The 10054-nt window shown below is 28.8% G+C and overlaps 1 pseudogene across 1 annotated transcript; it reads left to right on the forward strand.

The window, feature by feature from the left end:
* Window positions 1-6968: 6968 nt before the first annotated feature.
* Window positions 6969-8442, forward strand: LOC145072583 (delta(12) fatty acid desaturase DES8.11 pseudogene; annotated as a pseudogene). The gene is made up of 2 exons (XR_013691074.1): window positions 6969-7118; window positions 7220-8442. The product of XR_013691074.1 is annotated as a delta(12) fatty acid desaturase DES8.11 pseudogene (transcript).
* The last annotated feature ends 1612 nt before the right edge of the window (window positions 8443-10054 follow it).

A 10054-nucleotide genomic window follows, 5' to 3' on the forward strand; every position in this document is an offset into this window, starting at 1 on the left:
CAAACAAGAACAGATTGCCAATTTGAGGATTTTAGTTTCATGATATTTTTTTTTATGAAGTGGGGAGGATAAGAAAACACAACTTTTAGGATAACTTTCCTTGATACCCCTTCAGATTTTTTAAGGATAATTTGGATCAATAAACTTTTCTCAACATGTGCTTATCAATCGACTTTTTCTGAAAGAGGAGGTTACTTAGCATATTGTTTGTGTTTAGCAATGACAACAGTGAATATATGCACTTGATATTGGAGCAACACTTTAATTGGATTTGACCAAATGAAGGGTAAAAAGGGAAAAGAGTAATTACCAATGAGCAGGAGGGGTAAAAAAATGGTATCATTTCATATAAAATTTACTTCTTCTTATATGATAAAAATCAATTTTTTTTTTGTAAATGATTCAATTGTTGATATTAGTGAGATTCCAATTCTATTGGAATGGAATCACGAATTCCAATTCTGTTGGAATGAAATCATGAATTCTAATTCTGTTGGAATGGAGTATGGATATTTTCTCACTAATTTATGCATGTTCTACAATTCTTGGTTATTGGTTTTGGTGCAATTCACAAGTCCACATATTTTTCCAAAGGAATTTAGTTTTTTATTTTTCATTTGCTAATGCATTATTGGAATCTAAACTACAATTTTGTTTTGTTTTCACAGAAGTTGATGCTTGAAGAACGGACCACAAAGTTGAAAGTGATTCTAAACAACATTATTCTTTTAGAATTTATTAGTGTCGTTGTTAGATTTTGATGTTCTTTTTTCCATTTTGAAAGTTTTTTTAGTTTTATTATTTAAAAATAAATGTAATTCTTAGCAATTGTTACATGTATTCTATAAGAATTATTGTAATTTTTGTTTTAATTCTTCAATTGATGGTTCGAGAATTTTGTTATTCTACAAGAAATTTTTAAAGTCATGATCAAGAAATACGTTCATGATGAGATTTAAAAACCTTTAAACTATGAAGATCGATTAGATCTTGAACAAGTAAGTAAATATAAAACTGTAAGAACACGAAAATAAGAACGAGACAAGAGTGAATCAAACGTGTCGAATGATTAAACAAAATCCTCAGAAGAGCTCGATTAGGAACATCAACTGTAGAGGATTGGTAGGTTACAAGAACGATTAAAGAAACCTGTAAATGCTATCGTTATGCTCTAGATGAATCGCTAAAATCGTTAACCTAATATGCATGCAAGCATATACTTTTATATTAAACATAATGGGCTCACGGTTGGACAGGCCCAAACCGGAATACAAAATAAATAAACTATCGAGCCCAACGACGCAACACTTCAAAATAATCTTCAGCCCAACAGTTCAAGAATATTTTTATTATTTTATGGTTCAAGAATATTTTTTTTTGAACATACTCAAACATATACTGTCAGGATGTCCGAACTCAAAACATTATAATTTGTAAAATCGGATTTTTAAAATTAATAGAATCTTTGATCCCATAAAATATACAAATTTCCTTTATTAAATATATGTTGACTGACTAAAATACCATTCTAGTTAAATTAGATGATATTTTTTAATTATATTTAATTAAATAATATGTATTAATCACTTTATTAAAATAAGTAAAATGATTGGCCTACATTTATGTATACAATAACACAATAATTACTTTGAATAGAATAACCTAAGCCTATATATATATATATATATATATATATATATATATATATATATATATATATATATAGGGAAGGGTTATTTGGAAAACAAAAAAAAACCCTAAAAATCATAAAAATGCATAAAAAATAACTTAGAGATCACAAAACTTTTTTTTTTGAAAAAATCGCAGCTTTTTATACAAAATCGTTGAAAAATATTTTGAAATTTTTATTTTATATTTTATTTACAAAAAAATGATTTTTTATTTTTTTTTCAGCAAATTTTAACAAAAACCTGCGATTTTTATAAAAAAAAACTTCAAAATTTTTTTTGTGATCTCTAAGTATTTTTTTATGCATTTTAATGATTTTTAGGGTGTTTTGTTTTCCATAGAACCTATATATATATATATATATATATATATATATATATATATATATATATATATATTAGGTATATATATGTGAAAGTTATGTACCTAATATTGGGTATAGAACCATAAAAAACTACATAGTTTTAACAAAATGCAATCAAATCTCTCTACCATCTTTCTTTTATTCTCTATTAGACTAGATGATAGGCTTTGTACATATTTTTATGGAGTTTTAAATATTTAATTTTGCAACACAAACCATGTATAAAAATACTCTATCAACTACCAATAAATCTTCATATTTAAATTTAATATGTAAAACTATAGTGAATGATTGAAATTGCTCATTAAAAACCCAATAAACTTCTTCCCATAGCACATCAAAAAGAACCATGCAAGTATATATATGGTAGGTGTCAAAGAAACTTATGAAGCCTACTAGAGGTCTAATATAAACAACACATTCCAAATACATAGATGTTGGAGATAAATTATGAAATCAGAAATAAAATAAACTTAAAAGCAATAGAAAGAAGCTAACAATGAAAAAAATTGTGTTTTTTAATCAAAATGAATTCAATTTGATGGTTCTATACCTATTACATACACGACAACTACATATTCACTTTTCCCTGTGTATATATATATATTGGGAGTGGTTCAAATGAGACCCAAAAAAGGTTAAGAACTCTAAGAAAATTCACTTAATAGTTATTAAACATGTGAATACTTATTAAATATGTAAAAACCTTTTTTTTTTTTTTTTTGTATTTTGTTAAAAGATGGGTAAAATCGTAATTTTTATAGTCTAATATTTTCATTGATATTTTAACACAATATGTATATAATACAGTTCGTTTGCAGTTTAATATAAAAAAATTCACAACTTAATACAATACATTATACACTAATTCAAAGATTTAGAAAAGACAATATCAAACTCTACCACCACCACCAACTACCACACGCCGCCAACAACGACTTGTGCCAACGTTGCCACAATCTTTCCTTCTAAATTAGATCTGTATATAAAATCATACATTGAAAACTTAAATAATACATTCACAGTTTAATAAACTTATTAATTCACTCATTTAAAGTTTAATGGAAAACAAATATTAAAACTACTATATTCTTATATATTTATACAACACAAAGAATAAATATATTCACAAGAAAATTAATACAAAAATTTATATATAAATATATCATGTTTTAACACAAAATTTATAACTATTCATATTTTAATACAGTCAATTCACAGTTTAATACACAAAATTCACAATTTAATATAATAAATTCACAATTTAATACAAAATTATACATTTAAAGCCATATTGTCGATGTAAAAATTACATTTATTTCTTAAATATTTGGAAGATAGTGCTTCTTTCAAATTTTAAATTATACAATATTCACAATTTAAATTTTACATATTTTATTTAAAATTAGAGAAAATCGAATATATGTACAATGTTTATTTATTTTCATATTTTTGAAGAAACTACAAAATTCATAAAAAGTTCACAGCTTAATATAGACAATTCACAGCTTAATACAGTCACTTCATAATTTAATATAAAAAATTCATAGCTTAATATAATAAGTTCACAGTTTAATAAACAAAACTTATATATTATCAACTTAAAACTTACATTTATACGTATATATTTAGCTTCGTTTTTGTGTATTAAATTGTAAATTTATTATACTAAGTTGTGAATAAAATTTACAGCTTAATACATAAAATTCACAGTTTAATACAATACATTCACAACTCATTTATAAGTATAATTTCATATTTCATCGTATTAAACAACCCATTCACAGTTTAATACACACATAATTATGGCATATTTTAGAAGCAAACATTAAAAAAAACATATATATGAATCATAAGGGATGATAACTTATCTGAAATCAATGAAGAAGATGAGAGAAATAGACTATATCCTTACTCTACCATCACCACCAACATCAACACCGCTAACTACCGTATTTTGCCAACATCGTTCCTTCATAAATCATATCTAGATAAAAAAAAATCAGAATTCATAGCTTAATTCAACATTTCAGATACTAGTTCATAGCTTAGTGAATAAAAAATTCATTCATAGCTTAATAATTTACATATTCACAAATTAACACATAAAAATATATATTCACAGCTTAATAACTTACTGAATTTCGTTGAGGCATTTCATCAAACACTTTATATGCACCACATACATCAGATCCATAATCAATAAAAAAACATCATATCTTGACAGAACAATAATAGCCTCATCATCTTTGACGTCAAGTGATGTTGTTTGGCTCTCCGGTAAGGTTTGAGAGTGGAGGTATGATGGTTCACCAGAGCAAAACAGAGAAAAAATGGAGGCAGTCGTAGATCTGGAGAAAAAAATGGTTTACCGGATTTTGAGATGAAAAACAACAAACATTTTTAAGAGATCTGAGATAAATAATACAAAATCAAATGTATAACCTGAAGAACACAAAACCAGACATCGTTGGAGCTCCTTCAATCTCGTTAGAAGTGGATGTTAGCCAAATCTAACATGAAATTGCACAAACACATCAGATCTGGTTAGATCTGATGCAAATAGACACGTTGATCTACTGGTGGAGGTGTTCCGCCTTCTGCAGTGGTGTCGGCGGTGGTGTTGCTGCCGACGATACGCCGGCGGTAGTTGGTGGTGGTGGAGATCATTGGGTTTGTGTTCTTCAAAAAATAATGGTAGAGTTTTAGAAAGAGTTTGAAATGTTATAACTTAGAGCTGATGGTAACAATGAAAAATATGTATGTTTTATAACATTAAGTTAAATTTACAAAAATAAGTTATAATGGTTCTTATGGTTCTTATTCTTTTTTGATTCTCATTTGAACCTTTACCTATATCTATAATACATTATAAAGGAAATCTCACTATTTCCAAAAATAGTTTCAATATAATAATATTATTTTTTTAAAACGTCCAAACGATTTAGTTCATGGTACAAGTAACAACCAATAAAATAATAATAAATTTATAACTTAACCCTATTTAGATGGAAAAGATAGACAAATATTCAATTTAAAATTATATTATGCAAAGTAATAAATACTTATGTAAAATAGCAAATAAAAAACATGTTCCATATATTGTGGAAAATTGGAAATGCTAGGCAACGATTCAAAATTTAAATTGAAGGTTATAACTCACACTTTTATTATTGAGGTTAATTAATACTTGGATAATAAGTTAAATTATGTCTATAAATATTGATTATAATCTTTATCTTCATTATACAAAATACACAAAAATACAAGTTAATTATTACTTATTAATATAGATTATAAATATAAAGTGAAAAAGAACGAAGATAAAGTTATTCATTGTTTTTTTAAGTTTAAAACTTTTACTTTCTAAAGAGTAAATTACATGAATGGTCGCTATTCTTTAGGGTAATTTGTGCATTTAATCCTTAATTTATTTTTTAATTTGAAAGATTTCTACTATTTGTTTTTGTTATGTACTTAGTCTCCGTCTTACCTAAAAATGCTATTTTACCCTTGATTTTTTAATTTATTTAAATAAACACTTCTAACCCCACCCCTCACCTTACCTTACCTACCCCATCATTTTTTTTTTCTATTTAAATAATAATTTTTTTAGGTAAGACAGCGACTAAACACGTAACAAAAACAAAAAGTAGGCACCAAACACGTAACAAAAACAAATAATATAGACCTTCAAAGTTAAAAAAATAAATTATGGATCAAACGCGTAAATTACCCCAAACCATAGGAACCATTCGTGTAAATTACTCATTTTAAATATAGTGGTAATAAGCATTATTATACATATATACACATCATTTATATCAAATCTGAAAATAAGAATTATTAAAAATAAAAAATAATTTCAATATGAAGAAAATAAAACTATGCATTTTAAATGAAATTTATTATTATTTTTATATTAGAAAATGTTTGACAAAACAAGAAAGAAAATATTAAATAAAAACAAATTCTTGACAATAAAAACCAAACATGTCTAATTTAAATCGACCGGAAACCAACTATTTTAATATATTGATTAACTAATAAATTATTAAATAAAAAGGTTCCATATTATAACTTAAAATGTATACCAGTATAAAAAGAAAATAAAAAATATAGATAATATCAACAATTCTATAAAAAGGAATAGATGTGTAATTTGCTCTACATTTTTTACAAAGCTCTATAATATGGACGTATTTTGATTTTTAATAAGAAACTATCGACATACTTTATATCCAAAACAATAATATAATTTTATTTTAATAACAAAAAAATAATGCAACCTATATGTTAAACGAAAACAACATACAAATTATTTTAAAACAAAAAAATGTACATTTATTTTGACGAAAGATAATAATAAACTTTTCTTTTTAACCAAACCATGCGCAAACATCGTCCACTTCATTGTGTTATTTATGGATTTTTAAATGTTACTATAGTTAAACAAATTGTCGCAAGAAATCTATTTATTGAAATTTTTAACTACTGTTTAGAAACTATTCACCGAAATAAAATTAATTGCCAAAACAAAGTTATTGCCATCCGTCGCATTGCGTGGGTAGACGGCTAGTATATATATATATATATATATATATATATATATATATAATATATATATATATATATATATATATATATATATATATATATATATATATATATATTGATTGCAATAATTGTTTCACACTAGAAGACGAAGACCCATCTAACAAATCATATATAAAGATAGTTAATATTTCTACAACTAACAATAGTTTGGACTATCTATAAATAAATAATAATTTGATCTTCACATAACATCTGCACATCTAAATATATAAATATCTACACATGCTTAATGCATTGATAGATTAAAAATATGCGTCTCGTATTTAGAGCCGCCAAATTGGAATAGTACGTAATCTCTCCTAAAGAGTAAAAGTTTGTAGAAAAATGAAATAATGATAGATAGTCAGTAGGACAAGTGAGCCGATAACTTTTTTGCAAATCTTGGACTATAAAGAAGAAGCAAGGCCAGACCTACTGAAGAGAACTCCAGCATAACTTGTCTCTATAGGTTTGTAAATCTTTTTAATTTCTAACGAGCTTTAGGTTTTTGTAATTAATTCTTTCTATGTTTAGTTTACATAAATCTCACAATACTCTTTACATTTGCAGGTTAATCATATCTATGGGTGCAGGTGGTAGGATGTCAAATGATCCATTTGATGGTAAAAAGATCCTGGAACGTGTCCCAGTTGATCCACCGTTTTCATTAAGTGATTTAAAGAAAGCGATCCCTGCCCATTGCTTCAAGCGATCCGTCATCCGTTCATCTTACTATGTTGTTCACGATCTGATTGTTGCCTACGTTTTCTATTTCCTTGCGAATACATATATTCCTTTTCTTCCAGCTCCTTTGGCTTACTTAGCTTGGCCGGTTTATTGGTTCTGTCAAGCAAGCATCCTCACGGGCTTATGGGTCATCGGCCATGAATGCGGTCACCATGCCTTTAGCGAATACCAATGGATTGATGACACTGTCGGCTTCATCCTCCACTCAGCTCTCATGACACCTTATTTCTCATGGAAATATAGCCATCGAAATCACCATGCCAACACAAATTCTCTTGATAATGATGAAGTTTACATTCCTAAACGCAAGTCTAAAGTCAGGTGGTACTCAAAACTTCTTAACAACCCACCTGGTCGAGTGTTCACTTTGGTTTTTAGGTTCACCCTAGGATTTCCTTTATACCTCTTAACTAATATTTCTGGCAAGAAATACGGAAGGTTTGCCAACCACTTTGATCCCATGAGTCCAATTTTCACCGAGCGCGAGCGAATTCAGGTCCTGTTATCAGATCTTGGTCTTCTTGCCGTCTTTTATGCAATCAAGATTGCTGTAACAACAAAAGGAGCTGCTTGGGTAGCCTGTATATATGGAGTTCCAGTGATAGGAGTGCATGTGTTTTTCGTTATCATTACGTATTTGCACCACACCCATCTGTCTTTGCCCCATTATGATTCAAGTGAATGGAACTGGATCAGGGGGGCGTTGTCAACAATTGACAGGGACTTCGGATTCCTGAATAGGGTTTTCCATGACGTTACACACACTCACGTATTGCATCATCTGATTTCGTACATTCCACATTATCATGCAAAGGAGGCAAGGGATGCTATCATTCCAGTTTTGGGTGAGTACTATAAGATCGATAGGACTCCAATCTTTAAAGCAATGTGGAGAGAGGCTAAAGAATGCATCTATATCGAGCCTGATGAAAATAACAAACACACAGGTGTATTTTGGTACCATAAAATGTGATCATTTGCTTTCCCTTTTAAATTATTACATTTAACTTATGTTTTTGGGCCATTATGTAATAAAATAATTCATAGGTTTGCTTAATGAGAAATTATAACATGGTTATCCAAACTATAAATTTTATCTTGTTTATGACTTTATTTAATTTAAATGGTATTGAACTAAATGAGAAATTGTTTTATGTGACCATTAATTGTCAATATGCTGTGGTATCAAAGTTATTATTTTTCAATTTATTCAATTGGTCATGTTTAAGAACCCTGATTTTATTTTGTCTATCCTATCTGAACGCAATGTTCTTGATCATGTGGTGGTAATCATGCTTCTCGATTGCTAATAATTGCTAATCGTCTAATTTTTAGGAGCCAAATTATGCACCATTAAAAATACAATGTCTCACACTAAATTTTTTGATGAATTATTAAGTGCATGAAACCAACCAATGGATTGCCCACAAATCCGTTTGGTGGATAAGAATCTGTCTTTAATTTACGGTGGGTATAAGTATACTTGTTGTGAAAATAAAATCAAAACAAATATAAATTATCTTTGAGAAATTAAATATCTTTCAACTTTTTTTCCTATATATATTCCTATCCATTTGAAATAATAACAAATGTAATCAAATACTATTAATCTTATCAAAATATAAAACGTGTCATCATTTAACATGGGTAGAAATATTGTCACACAGTTTATAGTTTACTAAGACTATTTGGTATCTTTTGCAAAAATGTAATTATGCTGAGCATGAGTGCATGACCATCACTACAACAATCGGACCCTGTAGAGACGACAATTTCAGACCCTATGGAGATGACTAGTCGTCAGCATAGGGTATGGCGACGACAAGTCGTCGGAAAAAAGTCATCGGCACAGGCGTGTCGGCATAGGTCTGTTAGGTCGTCGGTATAGATGCTGTCGGTATAGCTAGATCTATTGCGACGACATGTCGTCGGCACAGATTTTGTCAAAAATATTTTCGGCGGAAAAAAATAAAGTTTTATTAAAATCCTATGGCGACGACAAGTCGTCGGGATAGCTATGGAGACGACTAGTCGTCTGGAAAAGTTGAAGCTATTACGACGCAATGTTGTCGCTATAGGGTTTTATCAGTTAACGGGTATGGACCTATAGCGACGACTAGTCTTCGGGATAGCTACTGGTTGGTTGTTTTAGTTTTACAGGTTTTGTACATTACCATTCCTGCATTTTTAACAAAGCCAAAAAAACATTGCAGCATATATCAATTGAAATACATTAACTAGGTACCATTGTTCAAATATCAAATTCAAGTTTAATATTACAATAAGTAGTTAACTAACATTGTTCATAATACAAGCACTTGGGTTGTGATGACTTGGTAAGGCATGTGGAAGATATGATGGATAACCTATTGACTCATGTTCAAATCCTGACACTACTAAGCCCTTGTGGACATGGAGGTTCGTCTGCAGTGACTCCAGGGCATGAGGCAAAGCCTCATGTTTGCAGCTGGGGATTAGTCGGTGCGCGAAAGCTGGCCCGGACACCCTCGTTAGCGAAGTTCCCGTTACAAAAAAAAAAAAAAACATTGTTCATAATACGAAAAAAAACATCAATCATCATTATCATAATCGTCTTCTCCTTCTTCTTCTTCTTCTTCTTCTTCTTCTTCTTCTCCTTCTTCTTCTTCCATCCTTTCG

The sequence above is a fragment of the Lactuca serriola genome, chromosome 9 (assembly GCF_051521515.1).
Source record: "Lactuca serriola cultivar US96UC23 chromosome 9, Lser_US96UC23_V15, whole genome shotgun sequence".
Classification (NCBI taxonomy): Eukaryota; Viridiplantae; Streptophyta; class Magnoliopsida; order Asterales; family Asteraceae; genus Lactuca; species Lactuca serriola.